Source organism: Oryctolagus cuniculus, chromosome 4 (assembly GCF_964237555.1).
Source record: "Oryctolagus cuniculus chromosome 4, mOryCun1.1, whole genome shotgun sequence".
Lineage (NCBI taxonomy): Eukaryota > Metazoa > Chordata > Mammalia > Lagomorpha > Leporidae > Oryctolagus > Oryctolagus cuniculus.
The window spans coordinates 143,985,770-144,011,792 of record NC_091435.1 but is presented as its reverse complement, the minus strand read 5'-3'; the positions used below and the strand labels follow the sequence as shown (position 1 = coordinate 144,011,792).

The 26,023-nt window shown below is 43.5% G+C and overlaps 1 long non-coding RNA gene across 1 annotated transcript; it reads right to left on the bottom strand.

Moving 5' to 3' along the window:
• Nucleotides 1–3,487: 3,487 nt before the first annotated feature.
• Nucleotides 3,488–7,001, bottom strand: LOC127482795 (uncharacterized). The gene is made up of 3 exons (XR_007908648.2): nucleotides 6,467–7,001; nucleotides 5,879–5,995; nucleotides 3,488–4,456 (listed from the first exon to the last, which is right to left on the bottom strand). It is a non-coding gene; the product is annotated as an uncharacterized lncRNA (long non-coding RNA).
• Nucleotides 7,002–26,023: the final 19,022 nt, after the last annotated feature.

The window sequence follows — 26,023 nt, the reverse complement described above, 5'->3', positions numbered from 1 at the left end:
TACCAGACTAAGGACTGGTAAAGCAAAAATACTTTTACACTCTGATTCCCCCCGAAACTTACTCTCTGCCCTGTGCCCTAACGTCAGTACTAATTTAAACTCAACTGCAGGGAAAAAAAATGAAAAATACACACTGGATTTAAATACAAAACAAATTCATTCCATCAGGATCCTCCTGGGAAAAATAGACAAAAACTATTAATAGTTACACTTGAAAGTGGTGAATGGTGTGACCCAGATACATGTTCACTATGCAGTGTTTCTCAAGTGCCTCCCATTAGAAACACCTAAACAGTTTTTAAAAGTCAAAAAAACCAAGCTTCACTAATAAAAGCCTCATGGTTGAGACACAACCATTAGCACTTTTCTTAAAAATCTCTAGATGATCCCAATATGTACCTAAGTTTGCACCAGTGGCAACAACAGCAAAATCAGGAACAAGAATAACAGGTGTTCTCTTGGCAATATTGTTTAGAATTAATATAAAATGAAGAAAAATACCATGTTTTCCCTGATTTATGGAACTAACAGAGTTCAAAAAATGGAGTATATGTGAGCAAAACTGACATTTTGAGAACTGATTATTATTATTTATGGCTCTTGTCTCTACTGTTGAGGAACAGTGTTTTTCTTCTTACTATTTGTTGAATTTGTTACTTAGTGGAGGGTTAATCTTATGATATAAAATAAGTTGAAAGTATGTCATTGTAAAAATTAAAAGAAAGAATAAGAAAGGAAGGAGGAGGGAGGGTGGGAGTGTGGACAAGAGGGAGGGATATGTGGGAAGTATCACTAGGCTCCTAACTCTATATATATTAAATACATAAAATGTGTTCACCTTTTATAAATTTAAAAATTATAAATAAAAAAGAGTAAAAATTTTGGGGGCCAGCGCTGTGGCTCACTTGGCTAATCCTCCAGCTACAGCACCTGCATCCCATATGGGCGCTGGATCCTAGTCCCGGTTGCTCCTCTTCTAGTCCAGCTCTCTGCTGTGGCCCAGGAGGGCAGTGGAGGATGGCCCAAGTGCTTGGGCCCTGCACCCGCATGGGAGACCAGGAGAAGCACCTGGCTCCTGGCTTCGGATCGGTGCAGCGCCAGCCGAGGCGGCCATTTGAGGAATGAACCAACCGGAGGAAGACCTTTCTCTCTGTCTCTCTCTCTCACTGTCTATAACTCTACCTGTCAAATAAATAAAAAATAGTAAAAATTTTAATATAAAATTGGTAACTAACACAAGAAGGTATAAATATTGGAAGATATCACTATTAATTATAAAAGCAAATGGAACTGATAAACTACTAAAATTAATATATATGACTGCTTACCTATGTAGTCAAATGCAAAAATTGGAGAAATCATAAACCTTACAAACTGCTGGCCAGAATGTAAAATAGTACAGGCATTTTGGAAAGCAGTCAGGCAGTTCCTCCAGTGGTTGAACATGGAGGTGGTCGATGACTCAGAAATTCTCCTCATAGCTATATACCCAAAAGAAATGAAAACACGTGTCTATTCAAAAACTTGAACGTGAGTGTTCACAGCACTATTTTCATAAGAGCCAAAAGGTGAAAACAACTGATGGCCATAGATTGACAAATAAATAGAGACATAAAACACTGTCCCTCCATACAACAGAATATTTTTCAACAGAAAAGGCTAGAGAATGTACTAGGTAAATACTAACACTGAAGGGGAAAGTACTCAAACTCACCCACAATTCCAATCACAATTAAATGGTGTTAGTTGGTAACGTAAGGGAAAGGCCAGGAAGAATTGGCTTGCTTTATTAACTACTAAAACTCTTAAAGAAAGAGACAGGGATAGTTTAGAGCACAGAGGGTCTCTGCATATCTGTCATACAACCTACAGTCTGACCCACAATGACATCTAAACCAGCTGATAACCATGAAGTGATAACCAGGAGTAGAAGGTGTTGAAAGCTTCACAAAGGTGGCCAGAGTGGGGCTGTGGGGCAAAACCCAGGTGTCCTGATTCACTTTCCCTTGGACTCTCACTGGAGGGGCTGGTACTGTGGCACAGCGGGTAAAGCCACCACCTGTGGCACCAGCATCCCATATGGGTGCTGGTTTGAGTCCTGGATGCTCCACTTCAGACCCAGCTCTTGCTAGTGTGCCTAGGAAAGCAGTGGAAGATAGCCCAAGTACTTGGGCCCCTCTATCCACATGGGCGACCTGGAAGAAGCTCCTGGCTTAGGATTAGCTCAGCTCTGGTCATTGTAGCCATCTGGGGAGTGAACCAGTGATGGAAGATCTCTCCCCTCCACCTCTAACTCTGCCTTTCAAACAAACAAACAAATAAATGAATGAATATCTGTTTTTAAAGGTATTGCTGGAGAGCCTAGAAAGCATTTGTTAAAAAAAAAAAAAGAAAGAAAAGAAAAAACTATTTGTATGGGAGATTTGGTTCAAGCGCAGTATTTGCCTCCTCCTCCCCTGAGGTAACTCCAGAGCAGCTATGTTTACAAACAGGTGCCTGAGGAAGAGCATCAGAGGCAGTAGGAGAAAAGTAGGAACACAAGGGGACATCCTTATCATGCACAGCAGTTTAGAGAGAGGAGAAAGACAAACAAGGCAGTGTTTGTGGCCCCCAGGGCAGCGGAGTTTCCATCTGCAGGGAGTGGGTGTAGGGAGAGCCCATCTGTGCAGACCTCTCACCTGAGCAATCCTCCTTGGCCCAGTGAAGAGTGGTCCCCTGAAAACTTGGGGCTCCCAGACATCAGAAAGGCAACCCACAAGGTTCCCACCCCCACTGCTCAGGGCAGGGACTGCAGCGGAGGTGCCATCATGAGAGGAGTCACGGGCCAAGTTCTTAACCAGCTTCTTTCCAGGGGCACTGGAGACATTCCTGCATTCTAGCAGGGCAGACTGAGCCCATGGGGCCAGCCCGGCCCAGCAGTGCAGTGGCAGCTCTCAGGCTCTGCTGTGCTGGACAGTGGGGGCCAGGGACCCAGCACAGCCCCTAGCACCATGGAGATAATTGGGAGTCATCCTCTTTCCCAATGCCTCTCCTCCTCCCACCACTTGGAAATTCACAAGTTCCTGCTAGGTTCCTGCACAGCCACTCAATCAGACTATGGGGATCAGAGCTCCCTGCCCACTGAGGATGGAACTCTGAGTGGGAGCAGAGGACATACCACAGAGTGAGTCAGCGCTCGGGACAGAGCAGAGCCTGGATGAGTGAAGTGCACCGGCCATGTGAGATCACTCTGAGCTGTGAATCACAGAGTTCACCCAGGCACAGAGAAGAGCTGGGACTGTGACTACATCCGCTGGCACCCACATCCCGACTGCAGCCAGAGGTGCACCACCATGCCCGTCCCGGTGTCACTCTGTACCTCTGCCCTATCCACAAATGGTGGCTGGAGCTCCCAGGCCCCAGCTATCTCATAGTTCTGGAGCTCAACAGTAAGCCTAATGTGCCCCACCAAGACTCAGAGACACATCTCCAGGAACAATGTCTTCAATTGATTTTTAAAAATCCTCCAGAAGTGATAGAAACAAGAGATATCCCAGATACACAAAAATCAGCAAATATAATAAACATAAGCAAGAAAGTCAATATTATTTCTTGAATACAATAATCCATTAATATTGGACTGTGAAGACAGGGAGATTTACAGCATGCCTGAAAAACAATTCAAGATAATTATTGTAAGGGTACTAAAAATACAGAGAAACAGTTAAATAAAATTAAGAAATCAGTACATGACATGAAGACATGGATGAAAAATTCGGAAAAGGCATAGAGATACATAAAATGAGCCAAAAATCAAACAGAAATATTAGAAATCAAATATACAATAAGTCAAATAAAAATGCAATGGGAAGGGTTAATGCAGACTTGAGGCCAAAGAAACAATATCCAATCTAGAAGACAGGTCTTTTGAAACAACTCAGAAAGAAAGAGAGGGAGGGAGGGAGGGAGGGAGGGAGGGAGGGAGGGAGAGAGGGGGAGGAAGGAAGGGAGGGAGGGAGGGAGAGGGAGGGAGGAAGTAAGAAAGGAAGAGAGGAAGGAAGGAAGGAAGGAAGATTTAGAAAGAACAAAAAGCAATATTTGGAATCTATGGGATATCTTCAAATGACCAAATATACAAGTCTTAGGAGTTCCTGAATATAGTGGGGGGAAATGGTTTAGAAAATCTAAGGCTAATCATCCGCCTGCGGCGCCGGCACTCCAGGTTCTAGTCCCAGTCGGGGCTCAGGATTTTGTCGCGGTTGCTCCTCTTCCAGGCCAGCTCTCTGCTGTGGTCTGGGAGTGCAGTGGAGGATGGCCTAAGTCCTTGGGCCCTGCACCTGCATGGGAGACCAGGAGGAAGCACCTGACTCCTGGCTTCGGATCGGCGCAGTGCTGACCATGGCAGCCATTTGGGGAGGGTTCCAACAGAAGGAAGACCTTTTTCTCTGTCGCTTTCTCTCACTGTGTATAACTCTACCTGTCAAATAAATTTAAAAAAAAAAAAAAGAAAGAAAACCAATTAAACTAAATAATAGCAGAAAATGTCCCCATTTTGGAGAAAGATATGAAAATTCAGATAGAGGAAGGACATAGAACCCTGAATCGGCATGATCAAGCTCTTTCAGAACTAAAACATAAAGAGACTATCCTAAAATTTTCAAGAGAGAAATGCCAGGTCACTTTTAAAGGAATTTCCATTATGTTGACAGCAATTTCTCAACAGAAACCCTGCAAGACAAAATAGAACGGAAAGATACATTCCAAGTCCAAAAAGAAAAAAAAATAGTTATATGTGTATGTATATAATGTCTACATATGAAATGAATGTGGCAAAATATTTTTAAAGTGTAAAATTAAAAAAAAAGTGTTCTGGTTACATTTAAGATGGACGAGGAATGTTCCTCCTTTCTCTTCCATTGGCAGCATCTATCAGACTTTAACAAAACATAGGGATCCTATTCATGGGCTCTGAAAAGCAGCAAGTAGTCAATAGATGGCAGAGAAGACGCAAAGTACCACCAAAGTAGCAGCAAGTTTACTGGTTTAGTTCTTTCTTCCTGTGCTCAACATAGTCTATATCCTTGGTGTGGGCTCCCCGGAACAGAGGAAGCTCAGGAAAACCCTTCCACTTCCAGCTCAAAGAATAGGGAGAGAACGCCTAATACTAAGAGAGAGAAAAGAAGAAACCCCAAGGTCCCCCATTATTTTCTCTGTTCTTCTGTGTCCTACCCACTGAGCTATATCATAATAGCAGCAGCAGCATCCACAGTCTATATTCCCAATAAAGTAGGGTCTTTTAGCTTTTTACTCATTAAATTTCTTATTTGATGAAGTATTAAGCCTTTTTACTGGAATGCAAATTTAAAATATGTTATCTCAAAAACTAAAAAAAGAAAAAGATAGAAAGGTAGAAGGAAGGAGAATAGGAAGGAGGGAGGGAGGGAATACCATTATGTTTCTAGACTTGTACCTACAAATCATATTGAATCTGTTAAAATTAATTAAAATAAAATAAAATAAAATAAAATGGGGGAGGGGAAGATGACCCAGAACAGCAAAAATTCTAAAGAAAGGAACACTTCTTCTCTATTAAGAGATTTCCCCAGAGAGTGGGAAAGCCCCCAATACTTTTTCCTCTCCCTACCCTCCCACATTTGGCTCAAGATGTGGCATCACCAATTGGAGGTGCACATCTGAGCAGGATGATAAACCTCAGCTTTCCAGCCACAGAATCCAAAGGGCCACTTTAGAAAGTACCAGAGAGATCATAGACAGGCAGAAGCTCACAAAAATCAGCTCCTTCAGCTTGTGAAATCCTGGGCTGACTCACAAATCTTGAGGACTACAGTATAGGCTAGAACACTATGCAGACCCATGGTAGCCACTGAGCAGCACGTACATGAGCCAGCGGTGAAAATCACTTGTGGGCTGTGTACATTGTACAGACATTGGAACTGACTACCCGAAGAAGGCTGCTCTGGAGTTGTGCCTTCAACTCAACAGGATCAACCGCCTCCTGAAAAAAAAAAATTAACATTCTCCATATGATAGAAACAAGGTACAAATCTCAGAACCACATTACAGTATTCAAGGGTGGGTGTTTGGTGCAGTGGCTTACGTCTTTACTTGAGATACTCTCATCCAATATCAGGGTGCTTGATTCAAGTCTCAGTAGCTCCGCATGCAAGCTAGCTTCCTGCTGATACCGATCCTGAGAGGCAGCAGGTGATGGCTCAAGTACTTGAGTCCCTGCTACCCATGTGGAAAAACCCAAAGGGGTTCCAGGCTCCTGACTTTGGCCTGATTTGGGGACTGAACCACTGGATATAAAGTCTCTTTCTTTCTCTCTCTTTCTCCACCCCCTGCCTTCAAAATAAAATGAAAATAAATAATTTTTAAATTTATCTTTAAAAAATAATTAAAAAAAAAATTAAGACACTAACCACCCTCAACTAGCCAAATATCACAGAAAAAAGAACAAACAAACCTGTTGGGTTCCTGAACTAGGATCCCGACATGTCGAGATGCGCACCCCAAAGATTCAGATTCCAAACCAGTAGATGCAACACGCAAGAGGATTTATTCAATGTCTGCGCAGACGGGCCTCTGGACAGCACAAAGCCATCCAAAGAAGAAGCCCCGAACAGTTGTTAACGAGCATTTTTAAAGGGAAAAACCACACAATTTACTTAATACACACAATTTACACGCTAATTGGAGGGTTTAAATGATACACACACGATTCACACACTGATTGGAGGATTTAAATGAGGGGGTTAGTGGAGGGAAAATTTTTCTGGCTATCGCAGGAGTCACTTTAAGACTTTAGGGTGGGATATCTGCTGCTCGCCAGAAGGTGCTCTGCAACTAGGAGTTATCACAAAGCCTCGAGGCGGGGTTCCTGCTGGGAACCACATCTCAAGTGACAGCTGGTGCCTAGGGCTCTTTCTAGGGACTAGCACACTAAGTGGGGCAAAGGTTACTTCTAAGAATTAACTCACTAAGTAGGACAAAGGTTACTTCATCTGGGACGGAGAGGAGTGGCTCTTCAAAACCTTCAGCTTTATCCTCACCCGTACCAGCAAAGACTGGGCCGATGCAGTGTACTCCCAGCCTTTATGCAGGATCAGGAGGAGAGAGAGGAGATGCTGGTGCAGGGGATGGTGGCATTAGAGATGGTCAAGCCTAGAGCCAGGACTTCCATCCCAGAAGTAAGGAAGACCCTGTGGGACCGTGAATCTAGACTTTCAGTACTCCACTACACAGTAACAACACATTCTTCCTTTCTCCCTCTAGGACAGTATCAAGGAGGCCAGGTAGAGAGGGAAAACTTCACAACCAGCTCAGAATTAGAAAGACTATCGACTCACAGTGTCATTGGAGACCACAGTGGAAAGCAGCAATAAGGCACCCCTGTCCCTACTCAGTCTAGTGAAGAATCTGAATTCCCACCCCACCCACCATCAGCAAGGAGCCCCTACCTTCCATGTGTTAACAGACGCCAGGAAGAGAACTTGAACCCAGACTGCCACCTGAATACAGCATGGTAATGCCCTTCAATTCTCTACTACAGCACTGACAAGGGATGCCTGCTAACACACAAGGTCAAATAAGATGGGCCTGGCGCTGTGGCATAGCGGGTAGAACTGCTGCCTGCAGTGCTGGCATCCCATGTGGGCTCTGGTTCGAGTCCTGGCTGCTCCACTTCCCATCCAGCTCTCTGCCATGGCCTGGGAAAGCAGTAGAAGATGGCCCAAGTCCTTGGGCTCCTGCACCCACATGGGAGACCTGGAAGAAATTCCTGGCTTCTGGCTTCGGATCGGTGCAGCTCTAGCCATTGTGGTCATTTGGGGCATGAACCAGCAGATGGAATACCTCTCTTTCTCTCTCTCCCTGCCCCCTTCTCTGCCTCTCTCTCTCTGTGTGTAACTCTGACTTTCAAGTAAATAAATAAATCTTAAAAAAAAAAAGATTAAATAAGATGCAAAGACTTATAATGCTCCCAAATGTCTAGGATTCAACAGGAAGATCTGAATTTGAGTGAGAAAAGGTCATCAATAGACATCAACAGTGACAGATATAATAAAATCATCTGACAAAAAATTTACAAGCAACGTGATAATGTTTCAATGTACAATTACAAACATGCTTGAAACAAAATATCACAAGCTTGGCAAAGAAATATAATATATAAGAAGAAAAAACTTAAGATTTTAAAGCTTGAAAATGCAATAACCAAAATTAAAAAAATTCCAAGAACGAGTGCAACACTACAATGGAAGGGACAGAGAAATATTCTGCAAACTGGAAGAAAACAATAAAAACTACCTACTTTCTGGAAGACATAAAGAAAACTTGGAGCAGGGAGGGGAAGAATTTCAGGGACCCATGGGACTATAACAAAAGACCTAACATTCGTTAGAATCCCGGAGAGGAGGCAGTAAAACGGCACAGCTGAAAAACTACCTGAATCAATCATGGCTAGGTGTGTCCCAAATCTGAAAGAGACATGCAATTATAATTAATGAACATAAAATAAAGTCTACACAGGACAAACCCAGATACCCACCTCAAGACACATAGCACACTTCTAAAACTACACACAGAGAATAAATCCTGAAAGAAGCAAGAGAAATACAATCTATAAGGGTATCTCAAAAAGTTCATGGAAAATGGAATTAAAAGATAAGTTTATTTTAGTATAAAAAGTTTAAAATCCATGTAAACCTTTTCCATAATACAAATTTCCATGCGTTTTTGAAGACTGCTCACATTACCTAAAGGGAAAACAGAATTGTAGAGGATTCTTCACCAGAAATCACAGAAGGCAGAAGGAACCGACAAATATTTTTCAAGCACTGAGAGAAAATAACTGTCAGGGCTGGCATTGTCACATACTGGGTAAAGCGCTGCCTGTGATGCCAGCATCCTAAATGGGTACTGGTTCATGTCCTGGCTGCTCCACTTCCAATCCAGGTCCCTGCTAATGGCCTGGGAAAAGCAGCAGAAGATGGCCAAGTGCTTGAGTTTCTGCCACCCACATGGGAGATCTGCAAGAATCTCCTAGGTCCTGGCTTCAGCCTGGCTCACCCTGGCCATTGTAGCCATCTGGGAAGTGAAGCAGCAGATGGAAGATTGATCTCTCTGTCTCTAACTCTGACTTTCAAATTAAGTAATTAATTTTTTAAAAGGTCAATCCTGAATCTTGTGCCCTGCAAAAATATCCTTCAGTATTAAAGGGGAAATCAAGACACTCTCTGGTGATGAGAAGCTAAGAAAATATTACTACAAGATCTAAGTTCTCTAGGCAGGAAAAAAAAAATCTTAGAATAGAATAGAATATGAGAAGAGAAGAAAAAATATAACAAGTAACAAGCAAAGAAAAAAAAACAGCAACCTTTCCTTTTCCTCTTGAGTTTTGAAAATTCTGATTGATGGCCAAAATGAAGATTATAATATTATCTGATGTGATTTTAAATAAGTGTAGATGAAATATTTAAGCCTATTATATATAGGAGGTTAAAGACACATAAAGGGAGACAATGTTTCTACAATTCACTTCAACAGGTAAAATGGTAACATCAATAAACCCCAATACATTACCCACATATATGATGCAATACCTAGAGCAACCAGAAAAGAAGACATACAAAGAAATTCAAACCAAAACCAAATGAACGTAAACCTCTAAAAATGTTAAAGTACCACAAAAGAAGCCAGGAAAAATAACAGAAAAAAATAAAAAGAAGAAACAAAAATGACACAAACAGAAAACCAAAAAATGATTAGGCAAGTTTATATCTTAATATATCAATAATTGTATTAAACACAAATTGTCTAAATACAGAAATTATGGTACAAATAATATCCAATTAAAAGCTTGAGATTGGCAGACTGTATTTTTAAAATGATCCAATTATATGTTAAATATAAGAAAGTCACTTTAAATACAATGATAAGTACAGTGAAATTAAAAGGATGGAATAAAGACACACTACACAAACATTAATTAAAAGAAAGTATAAGTAGCTGTATCAACATCAAATAAAAATCTTTATCAGGGTGATGGAGAGACATTAAATAATGATGAAGAGTTGCTCCACAAGAAGATATAAAAACCATAAATGTGAATGCCCTGGATAACAGCTGCCAAATTTGTGAAGCAAATCTGAATAAAAAAGAAATGAGAAATATACAAATCTAAGATAATAGTTGGATACTTCAAGAATTCGTTATCAACAATTGATAGGACAACTAGACAGAAGATCACATACATGTAGAACTCAACAACACCATCAATCAACAGTGTTCGATGTTTCTAGAACATTCTACATAACAAAAACACATTGCAAACACCCATGAAATGTATAGATAGGCTATATCCTGGGTCATGAAGCAAACCTCAACAAATTTTTAGAAGCTGAAATCACCAAGTTCCTTTTCTAAGGTGAAATAAAACTAGAAATCAATAACAGAAAGATAACAAGAAAACATCCAAATACTTGGAAACTAAACAACACACCTCTAAACAGCCAAAGAGCAAACAGGAAGTATCAAAGACATTTTGAAATGCACATAAACTGAAAATTAAAACACAAACACATGCACACACAAATTTGTGGAATTCAGCTAAAGTAGTGCTGAGAGGGAAATTTGTTGCACTAAATGTTTACTTCAGAAAAAGAAAGTCTCTAATAACTGAAGTTTTCACCAGAAGTGTCCAGGCCTTAATAGGTTTTTTTGAAAAATTCAACCAAATACTGAAAGAATTAACATCAGCTCTACACAATCTCTTCCAGAAAATAAAGTGAGGCAGGGACTGGCTCTGTGGCATAGTGGGTAGGGCTGACGCCTGCAGTGTCGGCATTCCATATGGGCGCCGGTTTGAGTCCCTGGCTGCTCCACTTCCGATCCAGCTCTCTGCTATGGCCTAGGAAGGCAGTGGAAGGTGGCCCAAGTGCTTGGGCCCCTGCACCTATGTGGGAAACCCAGAAGAAGCGCCTGGCTCCTGGCTCCTGGCTCCTGGCTCCTGGCTTCAGATAGGCAGCCAATTGGAGGGTGAATCAGCAGATGGAAGACCTCTCTCTCTCTCTGCCTCTCCTCTGTTTAACTCAGACTTTCAAATAAATAAATAAATAAATCTTAAAAAAAAAAAAAGTAAGGAAGTAAGGCAAGCATTTTCCAACACATTCTTTGAAACCAGACAAAAAGAGAGAGAGGGAGGAGAAAGAGGGGAGAAGGGGGAAGGGGAAAGAAAAGAGATCTGGCATTGTGGCATAATGGGTTAAGTTACTGCCTATAACGCCAGCATCCCTTATGGGCACTGGTTGCTGTCTTGGCTGCTTCATTTCCAATGCAGCTCCCTGCTAATGTGCCTGGGAAAGCAACAGAAGGTGGCACAAGTACTTGGGCCCCTGCACCTATGTGGGAGACCCAGAAGAAGCTCCTGGCTCCTGGCTTCCACCTGGCCCAAACTCACCCAGACGCAGCTGTTGTAGCCATTTGGGGAGTAAACCAGCAGATAGAAGATTCTCTCTCTGCCTTTCAAATAAAAAAATAAATCTTTAAAAAAAATCAAACCACAGGCCAATATCCCTCATTAATATAGGTGTAAAAATTCTTAACAAAACATTAATAAGGAAAAATCAGCAAAATATAAAAATTATATATTATGACCAAATTTATTTCAGGGATGGTGACTGGTTTGATTTTTAAAATCAAGCCATGTAATCCACCATATTAACAGGTTAAAAAAGAAAAGTCACATGATTCTATCAATTGATGCAGAAAAAGCACTCTGACAAAATTTAAATCCATTTTAATAAAAATTCTTAGGAAACTAGGAATAGAGGGAACTTCCTCAACTTGTAAAAGAAATCTACCAAAAACACCTTCAGCTGACATTCAAATGTTCTTCCCCCAGCTCAGGAAGAAGCCTCAGATGTCTGCACTATTGCTGTCCAACACGGCAGTAAAGTATGAACAGGACAAAGAGAGTGACAGCTTCCTGTCTGCAGCTGACATGATTGTCTACACAGAAAGTCATGAGAAAGCTATACCCTCAGAATCCTAGATCCAGTACACTTGAGTTCAGGAAGGTCACAGGATGTCAAACACACAAAAATTAACTATTTCTCTACACTTACAATGAGCATGTGGAAACCAAAGATCCCAATACTGGGGCCAGCACTGTGGCGCAGTGGGTTAACAACCTGGCCTGCAGTGCCAGCATCCCATATGGGCACTCGTTCTAGTCCCGGCTGCTCCTTTTCCAATCCAGCTTTCTGCTATGGCCTGGGAAAGCAATAGAAGATGGCCCAAGTCCTTGGGCCCCTGCACCCACGTGGGAGAGCCAGAGGAAGCTCCTGGCTTCTGGCTTCAGATCAGCACAGCTCCAGCCATTGCAGCCAACTGGGAGTGAACCAGCGGATGGAAGACCTGTCTCTCTCTCTCTCTCTGCCTCTCTGCTCTCCATGTAACTCTGACTTTCAAATAAATAAATAAATAAATACTACAATACTTTGTGGAGCTCTTTACTTAGTATAGAGTTCATTGTATGTGTATAAAGTTAACTGAAAATAAGAATGGCAATAGGAGAGGGAGGAGGAAGAGGGGTGGGAGTGTGGGTTGGAGGGTGGGTAGGGTGAGAAGATTTACCAAAAATAAATTAAAAAATAAATTGTTACACAAAAAATATAAATTTAAAAAATAAATAAAAATTAAAAAGACAAACAAAAAAGACTACAATACTGATGAAAGATCAAAATAAAGGGAGAGATGGATCCTTCCATTTTACATAATAAAGACATCAATTCTCCCCACTGACACACAGTTTGCATGTAATTTCCATCAGAATATCAGCGATATTTTTTGTAGGTATAGGCAGAATTATTCTAAAAAGCAGATGGAAAAATAAAAGAATGGGAATAGTTGAAATTTTTTGAAAAAGAAGTATATAGGAAGGACAGCCTCCACGTGATTTTTAAGATTTATTATAGAACATTGTGACCAAGACAGACGTTGGTGAACAGATGGATACATGCTTCAGCCAATGGACTCAGCTGAGTTAACTTACTGCCACCATTGGTAAAGAAGGTCTTCAGGAGGGTCTGAGTCAAAATTTCAATGAATTTGCTCTACAAACAGTTGCATAAAAGTAGTTTCCGAGCCTTCTAAAATGTCTGTATAGCCGCTTTCAAAAACACCTTTAGGGACGCCTTCAGAGCTTCCATTCTTGGGCTCTCCTAAACCTCCTCCCACCCACCACCCTCAAAGGAAGTGGTTCCAAAGCGTGGTATCCAAACTAGCAACAGCATCACAGCTGAACCTGATAGTAAAGCAGAATCTTAGGCCCCACGCAAACCTCCTGAAGCAGAGAAGCCAGGAAGCAACGGAGCCACCTGACAATAGTTCTATCATCTCAAGACCTACATGATCCCTATTAGGTTCTCCTTGCTCTGAAGATAAACAGACCCCTGCCTATGCCAGGCTCCTAGCAGTTAGGGGCCCAAGGCTGACCTAGATTGACCTACAGCTCCTTATAAACTCAGTGTGATACAGGACACATCTACTAGATGGCACCTCTACCTAATTCCAAGCAAAACCTTCAATATTCTTCCCCTGTATTAGAATGCACATCACTTTTCATGAAACGGCCTGTATACTTAATGTTAAACAATGCTCAGAGAAGAGCCACCCACTGAGTAGAACCCATGCTACCTGCATACCTGGTTTTCTCAAGAAAGCTTGCTGTTTGCTATTCCTTGTTTCCCCACTCATTCATGAATTCTTTCTCGAAGTGAAGCCAAGGACGTGGGTACCAGAGGAGCCGCTTCTGATTGAGAAACTCAAGATGAGGCCCAGCACAATCTATGTTGTAACAAGCTCTGGGGGTGATTCTGATGCACACTCATGCTTGAGAACCATGGGACCAGAGCTTAATAAATCCAGAACCTGGTCACACTGTGTGTAAAATAGAACTCTAACGCACATTGGTTTCCAACCAGAACTGTGTTATATGCATGCAACTTGCAAACAAGTTCTTGTACTGTGGGAGGTGGAGCCTGTTACTCAGGAAGAAACCAAACCAAACAAAGCACACACATTACAAATCCATGCGAAATATTAGCAGCTGGCTTTTTCTGGCTGGTAGAATAATTGATGATTTTCCCACTGGACTATTTGCAAATATCTTATAGCAATCACACATTATTTAAAGTGTTAAGAAATGGACTGCAAAATGAAAGGAAAAATGTACAGTCCATCAAGTATGAACATTCATAAAACACAACCAAAAATACTTTCCGCCCATTCCAAACAAGGAAATATTTCATTTCAGACCAATCAAACCATGACTGCTTGGCTGATTCTTTCTCTTTCGGTTCCTGAGAGTCTCAGCTTCTAGGCCTCCAAATACGTTGACTTGGTCATTGTGTGTGGTGGTCATGGTAGGCACGGCCACTGCAGGTGTGGGCCAGTCATTTCAGGAGACGGGCAATACCTCGCATCTCTCAGAACCTGGAGCTCCTCAAGGAGGAGGGAAGCCCCCATCTCCTTGGTGTAATGCATCCTAGTGAGGCACAAGTCACCCAAGCTCTCAGCTGTTCTCAGATAAAGCCAGCACCAACAAACTCCCCAGGGTCCCGCTCACGTGTCCCGCTACGTGCTGCACCCCCACCCCCGATTTTTTTTCCAAAGCAGACAATGTGGTATTGTGATTAGATATAAACTGAAAGTGTATTTTCTGCCCTTCAGTAATTACACCGCCTTATGGTAGCATTATTCAGTGTGAAGCCTTATTATGCTGCAGAATGAAATTCTGTATAATTTTCTTCTCCTCCAATGCACAAATGGAAATCATATTTTGGTCTGAGTTGGGAAGAAAGGCTCAGTTATCACTTGTGAGCTTGGTGTTATTTTCCCCAGAATTAAAAAATCCATCTGGGTGTCCGACCTCGCTCACCCTGCTGCCTCTCCATTCAGCCTTTTGTATGCAGATGAACCTTATCAATTTCCACCGCCTCAAAAGCTCGCACCCAGCTTGGTGCCTCCCCCTGGTCCGTGCGGCTTTAATGGAAATGCATGAGGTTTTTTTTTTCTTTGATGTCTGTGCAATATACGCATGTGGATAAAAACCTGTGCTTTTATTTAGGGGGAGGGGGAGGAGGCTTCAAATCAAAGTTAAAGTCTCTACCCTATCGCGCCTCGCTGGCGATTAGCGGAGGAGAGAAAGGAACAGCAAATCCAACACAGAGGCTGTGAAACTGGGGTTATTCAGATTATTGACTAACAAATAAAGGGGCATGGGATGTCACATTTGTATTCTAAGGGTTTTCATCCCGCCACAGGCCTCATCAACAACTTAGTGGAGTGCTACTAAATCCCTGTGTTAACACGCCGGGGCTCTGGGGGCTCCGTGTGATTAACGCGTTAATTGCGGCTCCCTCAGGCCTGCCGCTGGCTGTGTCAATAATTCACTTAAGGCCAGTTGGCCCGCCAGTACCTCTACAGCCTAGTGTAAACAACTCGCAAATAACACCACTCAACCAGCTACCCCAATGCCAATGCTGCTTCCCGCTATTAGCAACTGCCAATGAAGGATTCATCCATCGGTTTCATCCCCTGGTGACAAGGTGGCAAAGCCGAATCTTGAACTGTCAGCAATCCTCTGGGTGCCAGGGCCAGAGCCGGCAGCCTGGCTTCCACCAAAGGGAAGGACACGCGCGGCCCTGAGAGACGCTGCTGTCCCAGGCCAGGTCTACCCTGTGCAAAGTACAGGGTGATATGAAAAAACGACAGGCTAAGGCAGCCAAGGACCCTCCCTCTTCACTCACTGGGGAAGAAGGAGGAAAAAGAAGTCACTGGGGTTCAGGTTTTCTTTGGCCCTGGGTAGCCCACCTGCTCATAACATTTGTGACAGATAAGATTAACTCTATTGGCTGCCATTTGACATTGTGATTGGATAGTGCAATTAGCAGGAACCTTGAATTGAGTCAAGAATGAGGTCGTCTTTTCCAAGCTAGGGAGCACCTGCTGTGTGAACTTGAGCTTCGCTGCTGGGATCAGGTGTGCTCATTTGAGAAACAGAGGGGATAGTTGTCCTGTTTACCTAATGAGTGTTGTAAGGGCTTTAAAAGAATGATAAATACGTAAATATTTTTGATAACTTATAAGTAGTAATCTAAATGAGGAATTAAGCTTCTTGCTGATTAATATGCTAAAAGTAATATCTGATTCTGCAGTACTTTAAAATCCTCAGAGTAATCATATATATGAGGATTTCAAACATAAGCAAGAAGGATTAATCTACTTTCTAATTTTTATTATTATTTTAAAATTATTTATGAGGCAGAGAGAGCATGCGCACACTCCCATCCTCTGTTTATTTCCCGAATGTTCTCAATGGTTGGGAATGGTCCTGGCCAAAATTAAGAATAGGGAACGCAATCCAGTTCTCCCCTGGGGCTAGCAGGAACCCAATGACTTGGACCCTCACTGCTGCCTCCCAAGGTGTGCATTGGCAGGAATGCTGGAGTCAGGAGCAGACTAGAACCCAGGCAGTTTAATGTGGGATGTGAGCCTTTTCACAAGTGTCACAGCCACTAGGCCAAATGTCACCCCTCCACCTTTTTGCATCTGATTACTGGCCTCTCCCAACTTTTGCCTCAACAGGAAACAACTCCTCCTAAAGAGGTTTGTTCTTGGTTTGGCTCTCTAATCTGAAGGATTAGAACTTACATGAAACCAGCGCCACAGCTCACTAAACTAATCCTCCACCTGCAGCACTGGCACCCCGGGTTCTAGTCCCGGTTGGGGCGCCGGATTCTGTCCCGGTTGTTCCTCTTCCAGTCCAGCGCTCTGCTGTGGCCTGGGAAGGCAGTGGAGGATGGCCCAGGTCCTTGGGCCCTGCACCCGCATGGGAGACCAGGAGAAGCACCTGGCTCCTGGCTTCAGATCAGCACAGCGCGCTGGCCGCAACGCACCAACCATAGTGGCCGCTTAGGGGATGAACCAACAGAAAAAGGAAGACCTTTCTCTCTGTCTCTCTCTCTCTCTGTCTAACTCTGCCTGTCAAAAAAATAAAAAAAAAAATTAAAAAAAAAAAAACTGACATGAGTCTCTACTCATTCTTCCTAGATCTGCTCTTTGGAACCCCAAAGAACATACCTCTTCCTGCATTGCATCCAGGGGACTTGATGTCACAATGCCAGAATCATCAACTCTTGCAGAGGGATCTGGAAGTAAGACCCTAGATCAGCAATCAACCAAGACATCTTAGTTTTCCTTTTAAAAATTTAAAAGTGAACACATACATGGTTTAAAAAAAAAAAAAAAAGGTCAAACATAGCACAAGGGGTAAAGTGACAAATACATGTGGCCATCTACTCCTTCCTTCCTTGTACTCCATGTCCACTTCCCAGAAATCACTGTTACAAACCTAAAAGGATGTACAAAGTTGAGTAATATTATGCACATTTTCCTGCAGCTTTTTTGCTGAATGATGCCCTATGCATCTGAACATAATAGCATGTGTAACGTACCAAAAGTGTTTAATGGAAAAGTATATGCAACAGAATTCTGCATCTAAATCCATATATGAGAATGACCAATTCAAATGAGCCTAGTTTTCTTTAATTGTGCTATAATTATGAGTTCTATTATCAGGTTTGCCAGCCTTATGCAATGATGAGGTAACTTCTCTAACCTCTTTTTCTCTTCCCCACGTCATGGAACGCTTTATGTGATGTGGAAATTTATCTGTTCCTAAAAAGATGAGTAACACTCACACTTTAACACAGTCAGCACCTGTCTCCTTTTGAGATGCACTTTCTTACTCCTTCAACTGCTTTACATACATTCTAATCAGATTTTCTATTTTCTAAGCAGATTTTATAACTCATATTTTCCTAAGCATTTTTCATTTTATATGTTTGCTATTGATATAAAGTTGTACTTTATAATTTTGTCTCCTATATGTCTATAATCATATATCATTTACACTTGTCTTGTTTATTTGTTCATTCTCTCTTTTGTCCTTAATTGTGTTTACCAAATATTCATACATTTTAGTAATCTTTAAAAAAAAACAAGTTTTGGATATAGTCATTTACCTTATCTTTCATAACTCAACGATTTCTTCTTTCATTTTTAAGAATTATGTTTTCCTAATTTCTTTGGAATCATTGTGCTGTTGATTTAATATTAGTATTTCTTGGCTTCTAGTAAATGCCTGTGATGCCACACATTCTCCTCTGTGTCTGCCCAATCCATAGACTATGATAAGTGTGTTTAAAGATTTATGTATTTATTTGAGAGGCAGAGTTACAGAGAGATAGAGGGAAAGACAGAGAGGTCTTCCATCCTCAGGTTCACTTCCAAAATGGCCACAAAGGCCAGAGCTGTGCTGATCCAAAGCCAGGAGCCAGGAGCCTCTTTCCAAGTCTCCCACATGGATGCAGGGGCCCAAGCACTTGAGCCATCTTCCGCTGCTTTTCCAGGCCATTAGCAGGGACCTAGATCAGAAGTAGAACAGCTGGGACACAAATTGGCACCCATATGGGATATTGGTGCCACAGGCAGAAGCTTAACCTACTACACCATAGCTCAGGCCCCTATAAGCATGTTTTTAATTTTATGTATTTCCAGAGTTAGTAATGACCATTTTTTTACTTCTTTCATTTACAAAATTACTCAGAAACATAATTTTTAATTATCAAGGGAAATGTTTTCCTTTGGCTGTTAACTTTTATCTCTACTACTTTTTGATCAATAAATACAAATTATATGTTTTTTTGCCATCTGAAATTTATCAAGATATATGTTGTAATTTAAAACAGTCAATTTTTATGAAAGGCTTATTTACACGTAAGAGCAATCAATACATATTCTCTGTTACAGTATGTCAAGCTTGTTAACTGTGTTAGTCAGCTGCTCTATACCCGTTCACTCATCTCATTTTTATGCCAGATCTAATGATTGGGAGTGCAGTAAGTTAAGGTTTCTCACTATGACTGTGGATGTGTTTGTTGACCTTGTGTTTCCATACTGATTTTGTTGTGAGATAGCTAGTCTCTCTGACGTCCTACCCCTCCATGAGCTCAGCTGTGTGTTAGAACATGCACCACGTGTCTTAATTTTTCGTTCCTATGTTGCTTTCTAGAATTCCTCAGCTTGGTCTCCTAGCTCACTCACTTTTTCTTAAACTGTTTCCATCCCACTACTCAAACTGAATTCTTATTTCAAAAATAAACATTCTAATATCTCTAGTCAAGTATTATAAAATATCCTCTATGGCCTTCTAAGGATTGCTCTTTGTGCTTATCTGAACGTCTTGTTCTTTTTGCTTTCCATTAGCCTAATTTCTTAGTATCAGACCATAAACTTACTGAGTTTTGTGCATCTCTTCCATAGTTTCAAGTTCATGGCTTTCTTCAAGTACTTTGCAACTCCTGATCCCGTGCCCATCTCTACATTTGGAATTGCCTCTAGCCTACAGGTGGACGTCAGCTTCCAAGGGCTGGGGTGGGGGTGGGGGGAGCTTTTGGGGGTGCGAGCCGGAGCTGGATTCCTGCATGTTGGGGCTGTGTAGGAACCCCAGGCTCCCGAAGCACTGTGCTCCCCCATCTGTGGCTCCTGGCAAATGAGGGGTTAAGGACAGGGTCTCCTGCCAACTAAGACCCCTTCCTGCGGCCACCTGTGACCTCCTGCCTCCCGGCAGCCACACCCTCCTCACTCTTCTACACACATTCCCTGCTTCTCATTCCATCTGCTATTCCTGTCTGTGGGATTTCCTGATGATGTTGAATATTTAGTTTCCCCCGAGAACATCATGCCTTCCCTATTTTTGCATAGATTTGAAGAGGGAGAGGTGTATGTGCGCTCAGCTTACCCTCTTGATTCAGTTTCTGCAAATTAATTTTAACTTGTTTACCGACTCTTTGCTAGTACTACTTACACATCTTTGAAGCCATAGTAAAAAGATGGACCTTGGATGCATGCTGGGTTCAGTGTGGGGAGAATGAACATGTGGTTGTTAGGCACATGTTCTTAGGGAGTATACTTGCATTCGCCAGAATCCCTGCTGGTCAAACACTATTTGACACAGGTGACTGGCATTCACTTCCATTCCCTGATGGCTTCTGTGGGAGGAGCTGTGGAGGGCTGGGCTTCCTGGGCTATCCTAGGAAACAGCTGAGCCTATTTGAATACGAGGGAGGGAAGGGAGGGCCAGTCTATTTACAGGTCAACAGCAGCCCTGATATCTGATGCCTTGTGGAACTAATTCCTAATTGGGGCAGTGTTTGTCAACACTGACAGGACCCTAATACACTGTAATCGCTCCAACCACAAGCTCTGATAGAGATCTTAATCTCCACTCTGTGTCCCCTTCCCTGGGCAGCAGGCCCGCTGCCTACCCCTCCTTCCCCATTCTTGGCTTACTCTTCTCTCTCTCTCTCTCCCTCTCTCTGTCTCCTCCCTCCTCCACCCCCAGCCCTTTTTGAACCATTCATTTCTCCATTGCTATCTCCTTTTGTCTCTCTTTCACAGTCTAGTTCTTTCCTTCTTTCTCTCTTTGTAGAGTCTTGGGTTTCCCACTCCATCGGTCTTTCTCGCTTGTTCCTTTGTCTCTCTCTTAAACACCCATCAAATTTAAATCCTCAAGAGTTATCTGAGAGTTTAGGCCATATTTAATTTTAATATGTGGGTATGTAATAATTCAAACATCTCTGAAGTCATAAAATAAAATTGTACTTTGGCAAGTGTTCACAAACAGAAAGAAGATGTTGAGATAAATGTGGCAAATAGAAAGGTTGTAGGAAAAGGAACCCCCAAATTACATTGTGGGGATCAAGACCCCAGCTGGAGAAACTCCCAGCTTGACTTAGTCCAGGCCCTTTTCTTTCCATAGGAAAGAATACAACCAGTAGACATAGGGGAGCAGAAAAATAAGATTTATTGAAAGGCAAAGGGATATTACACACTCAGGCACGAGTTCAGGCAACCTCAGGACAGAATTGCCCCCACCAGACTGGGAGTGTTCTCTTTATAGGATAAGACAAGGGTCTGATTGAAGATCCAAAGAGGGCAGGGTTTGGGGCAGGGCTACAGCACATGTGATGATACCAAAAAGGTGCCATGACCTTTGATCCCTGATGAAACTGAGACTTAGTTGCATGATGAAGAGAGGGGGTGCCAAGTCTTCAGCCATGTTGATAGGAGTGGAAGGGGTGGGATTTGGGTGGTGCATATGGCTTGGGTGTTGGCAGTCCTTAGCTCCTTATCACTCACTGACTCCCTGCTGACTCACATCAGAATGAGATTATTTTCTTAGTGCCAATACTTTTGCTAATTTGGAAAAATCAATGCCTCACCTGAAGCTGTGTCCTGGTTGGTAGCTTTTGCAGCCCCATCTGAACTCTGCCCATGCCTGGGAGTAACATGATTGAAATGTAGATTCCCCTAAAGAGCAGACACCACTGAATTGAAGCAAAGACCTGTTAAATGCCTGTGCTGGAAAAACCATGGGAGAATGTCTCAGAAGACCAGGGCAGAAAAAGCAGTTGCCCAGAATGCACTCAACTTGGAGGCACTGTACACAGACCCAGGCCAGGAGGTGAAGGGTTCGTTCTGTTTCATTCCCTTGCAGTCAGTTTCAATTTTACCTCCAAAATGGCTTATTGACACTTGAGCGACACTGTCAATCTCAGGTCTAGAGCATCATCCCATCCTTGAGTTATTGCTGGACACCCTCACATCTCTCCATTCTTGAGGTGCCCTCAGTGCTGTTCTTCCTGGGGGTTGGTGGTTCTCACCCTTGGAGGCAGCTCAAACATCACATCCCTTCAGAGAGACGGAACCCTGGCACCACTCACCTGAGTGCTGGTAACTCTCACACCAGGTACTCTCCCTATCTGTGACCTCTTTATCTTTTCCGTAGCAATTATCACAAACTGTCAATGACCTCATCTGTTTATTTTCTTCCAGAATCATAAGCATCATGAGAGCAGAAACTGTTCTTTACTTCACAGTGATAGCCCCGCTACAGTGCCTGGCGCATAGTAAGTCTTTGTACTAGTGTGTTTTTCATTATAGTGAAGAGGGCTACCTGCTACAGAAAAGACATTTATTTGGGCTCCCAGTCCTGGAGGTACAAGGCCTATTAGGGTCCTCCTTTGTTGATAGGCTGCTGGCTGGCAGAGCCTTGAGGCAGTGCAGGGCAGCACACGGCAGGACACAAGAGGAGGGGGTTATGTCTCTGTGTCCCACTCCCTCTGCTTATAAAGCCACCAGGATTTAACCCTGGGGCTCCACCCTTACATCTGCATCTAATCCTCATCGCCTCCCAGAGGCCCCACTTGTGAACTCCATAGTCAGATTGAGTTTCTACTCTCCTAATCCCTCACAGTGGGGGCCAAATTTCAACACGTGACCCAAATCATAGCAATCTTCAATACACTCTTGCTGAATGAATGAGCAGATGGGTGAAGGAAGGAGTGAATGACGTAAGGGAAAAAACACCAGGAAGATCATCCTCTAATCTAACAGTGGCCGTCATTCCATTGCTTTAATTCCCTCTCAAAGATCCTGAGAGGCCTATGTAATCAAATCCAAGTTTCTGAATTTCTCCTTTGAGTTCTCCTAAAACCTTGTCCCAGTCTCTGTAGTCAGGCTAGGTGATGGATTTTCTATAACTTTCCATGGAGAGTCCTCTCTTCTCCATGCCTTTGCTCACACTGCTCCTCTATGGGCTGTCAGGGTACAGAGAGGAGCTGGGCTTTATCTCTCCCAGTGTCCCTAAACCCACAGCAGACTGTCCTAAACCTCAGCTGTCTGCTTGTTGGCTCTCCAAATGTGTGACCACTTTCTTCAGACAGGAGTGCCCTGGCTTACCTACAGGTGTCATGAAATCAAATGTACAACAACTCCACCTTGCACCGGAAACTCCCCATGCGTTATTCTGACCTCTGGGTTTTCTGGGCTGTAGGAGTTTTTCACCTGTAGCTGCAGAGCTGTCTGAATAGTTAAGAAAATGTCTGGGGAGGTGGAGGGCTGAGGGCAGGCAGGCTGGGAATCACTGTCCAAGGGGAGGGAGATCTAAAGGAGACTCTAAAAGCAGAGGAAATACACGTGCATCTCCAAAGCCTGGGTCTAGTGAGGAGCCAAGGAGGTACGCAATGAGAACTGGCAACAGGACCTGCGACTGTGGGCTCCGGGGTTCCCTGTGAGTCAACGGAGGGATGGGACAGAGGTGGGTCTAGGATGGGGAGTGTCTTAGTCAAGGGAGGCAAGGGGCAGAGGTGGGTCTAGGATGGTGAGTGCCTTTCCTTTTCCCTTTTCTCCCCTCCTTTTTGCCTGCTCTTCCCTCTCCCCCTCTGTCCCCTCCCTCCACCTCTTTCCTTCTCCTTCTCCTTCTCCTATTTCTTCTTTCTCTTCCTCCTCCCTCTTAAGGTCTCACCCTGACGATTCCCTTCACTCTACAATATATGGACACCTATTTCCTTTTTTTGTTCACTCTTTTTTTAAAGTGGCTTTTTTTTATTTTTGAGAAAGAGAGACAGAAAGAGTGTGCTCCTATATACTGGTTCACTCCCCCAAATGCCTGCAATAGCCAGGGCTGGGCTGGATCCAGAGCCGAGAGCTGGGAACACAATTCCAGTGTCCCGCATGGGTGGCAGGGACCCAACCATAAGGTTTGCAATAGCAGGAAGCTATAGTCTGGAGCCTGAGCCTGGAATCGAACCCAGGCCCTCTGATGTGGGACAAGAGCATCTTAACCATTAGGGTAAATCCTGCTACCACTCTCTTTCTCATCCACAGATGGGGCTGAAAGTACGTCATCAAGACTACAGAACTTCCCATCCCCTTTAAATGACACAGCCAGTGGTCCACCTCTGAGATACCCAAAAGGCGCCAACAAAATAAGTCCTAAAAGTCCAGCGCTCTCCGAAGTGTTAGCTAACGCATGCTTTCTGTTTTTCCTGCGCCCAGTAGCTCATAAAGTCTTTCTGCATGAGTCCCAGCCGTGGATATACTCACCTGTGATTTATTGATGATAATCGCAGAAAGGCCATTTGTAATCAAACATTAAACAAAGACATTCTCTCGCTGAGAGGGAGTGATAACGCACCATTTAGTAATTTTTGTGCAGCTGGTAATTTGGAGAATGAATGATAATTTCTGAGCCTTGAAAAGCGACATTGACAATGCCTGGTGCTATTCACCTAGTGAATAAAGACACCTTCCTCTCCATGTCTTGTGATAAATTTCTTTTATTAGGGCCACTTACGCGGGACTTTATCTTAATGGTCTCTCATATGGGGCAGTTGTGCTTGGGCCGTTAGGCTGTTTTTCATCACGCCTTAAACACAGGGCTCAAGGAAAATAAATGCCAATAGTGGTTTCAGGAAGCTCCCAGGCAGCTCAGCTGCTGCGGAAATCGGACCCTGAAACTAATGATTTGTGCCAATCACAGCTGCAGGAAGCTCCCAGGAGGGTGGGGAGAAGCCGCCACCTACCCACCATGTCCCTCTTCCTGCCTTTTTCTCTCCTCTGTGTCTCCATCCCAAGGAATGGCTGACTTGTCTTGCTTTCCTGTTAGCTGCTTCTCTTTGTTCCCATTCCGTATTAAGTTCTCGTAGTTACACTTTCCCCTGTGATAACTCAGTCCCTCTCAGCAAGGAAGGCTGTGGTGGGACATCCGGCAGCTGAGTTGTTGTTATGTTGGCCCAGACAGGTTCTTTACCTCCTGCCTTCCACTTGAGAGAAATCCTGGCAGGTGTCTGGAGTAGTATGAGTGGATAAAGTGGCCACCTTCTCCATTACACTGATATTTCCTAATGGCAGTCACAGTAATGTCCCACTGTCGATCTGCTTCATTGATAGGTTGCAGATCTCACTGCATCCCGAGACCTCAGGGTGACAGAACTTGGACACTGCCCTGGTAGATGCAAGCTGCCTCTGAGTACTGCACCTGGCAGAAGTGAGTTGCCACAGTGCGTGCTTCACAGGGCCGGGGCCTCCCTGCCGGCATTGTGGCCACCCACTCAGATAGCAAAGAATACTCCTTAATCCTCTTTCCCTCAATGTCCCAGTCCTCAATCCCTTGTCCCCCTCACCCAATTCCCACCTCCATTTGTGTCACAGACCCCAGAAAGGGTTGTCAGCCACTGTCTGTCCCTCCCAGATCCTGTGCGAGGTGGGGGGAGTGGGAGAGGGGAATGGAGGGAGACTATCTTCAACACTCAGTGACACATCTGAAAAACCACAAGACAGCTCCACCTGCCTGGGTGGACTATGATGGTTACTGCTTCCTTCTCAGTCTCTGAATTACAAACAGCCCCTTTCATTGCTTGAGCCTAGTATACACACAGCTCTAGGACATAGGGGAGACAAATATTAATAACCATTGACATTGAATTCACATGCACTATATGCTAGGTGTTGTACCAAGAACTTTGTATTCATTGCCTCATTTAACCTTTGCAACATCTTCAGGGTGTGAGTACTATTGTTATATGCTCCTTGTTGATGTAGGAAAGGAAGCTAAGGAGCCTAAGCTACTTGCTCAGAGCCACAGAGCTTAAGTCCTGGAGCTTGAATTGGAACTCAGAGTGACCCAAAGCACTCCCTCTTCCCTGCCTCTGCTGGCCTGACAGTGACAATCCCCTGTAACCACCCTCTGAGTCCTCACAGAGGGAGCTAACATGTGCCCTCTCCCCCACAGTGGGTCAAGAGGGTGCATTCGGTGGCTTCCCAGACACCATGCCCCCACTCACCCCTGAGGGGCTGGTGGGTTTCCCAGCATCAGTGAGGGGTACCTGACACTTATGTCTCCTCCCCAGAAGATGGACCGATCTGCACTCAGAGGCAGCCATCTGTTCCTCAGTAGAACCCTCTTCCTTGAGAAGAAGAGGAAGAAGTGCTGGCCATATCTCATGGGCTCCAATTCTGCTTCCTCCGGACATAAGTAACAGAGGGGAGTCTGCCATCCACCCAACTCAAGGAAACAGAATGTCCCCTCCTCAAAGAGCAACCAGTCCCCTAC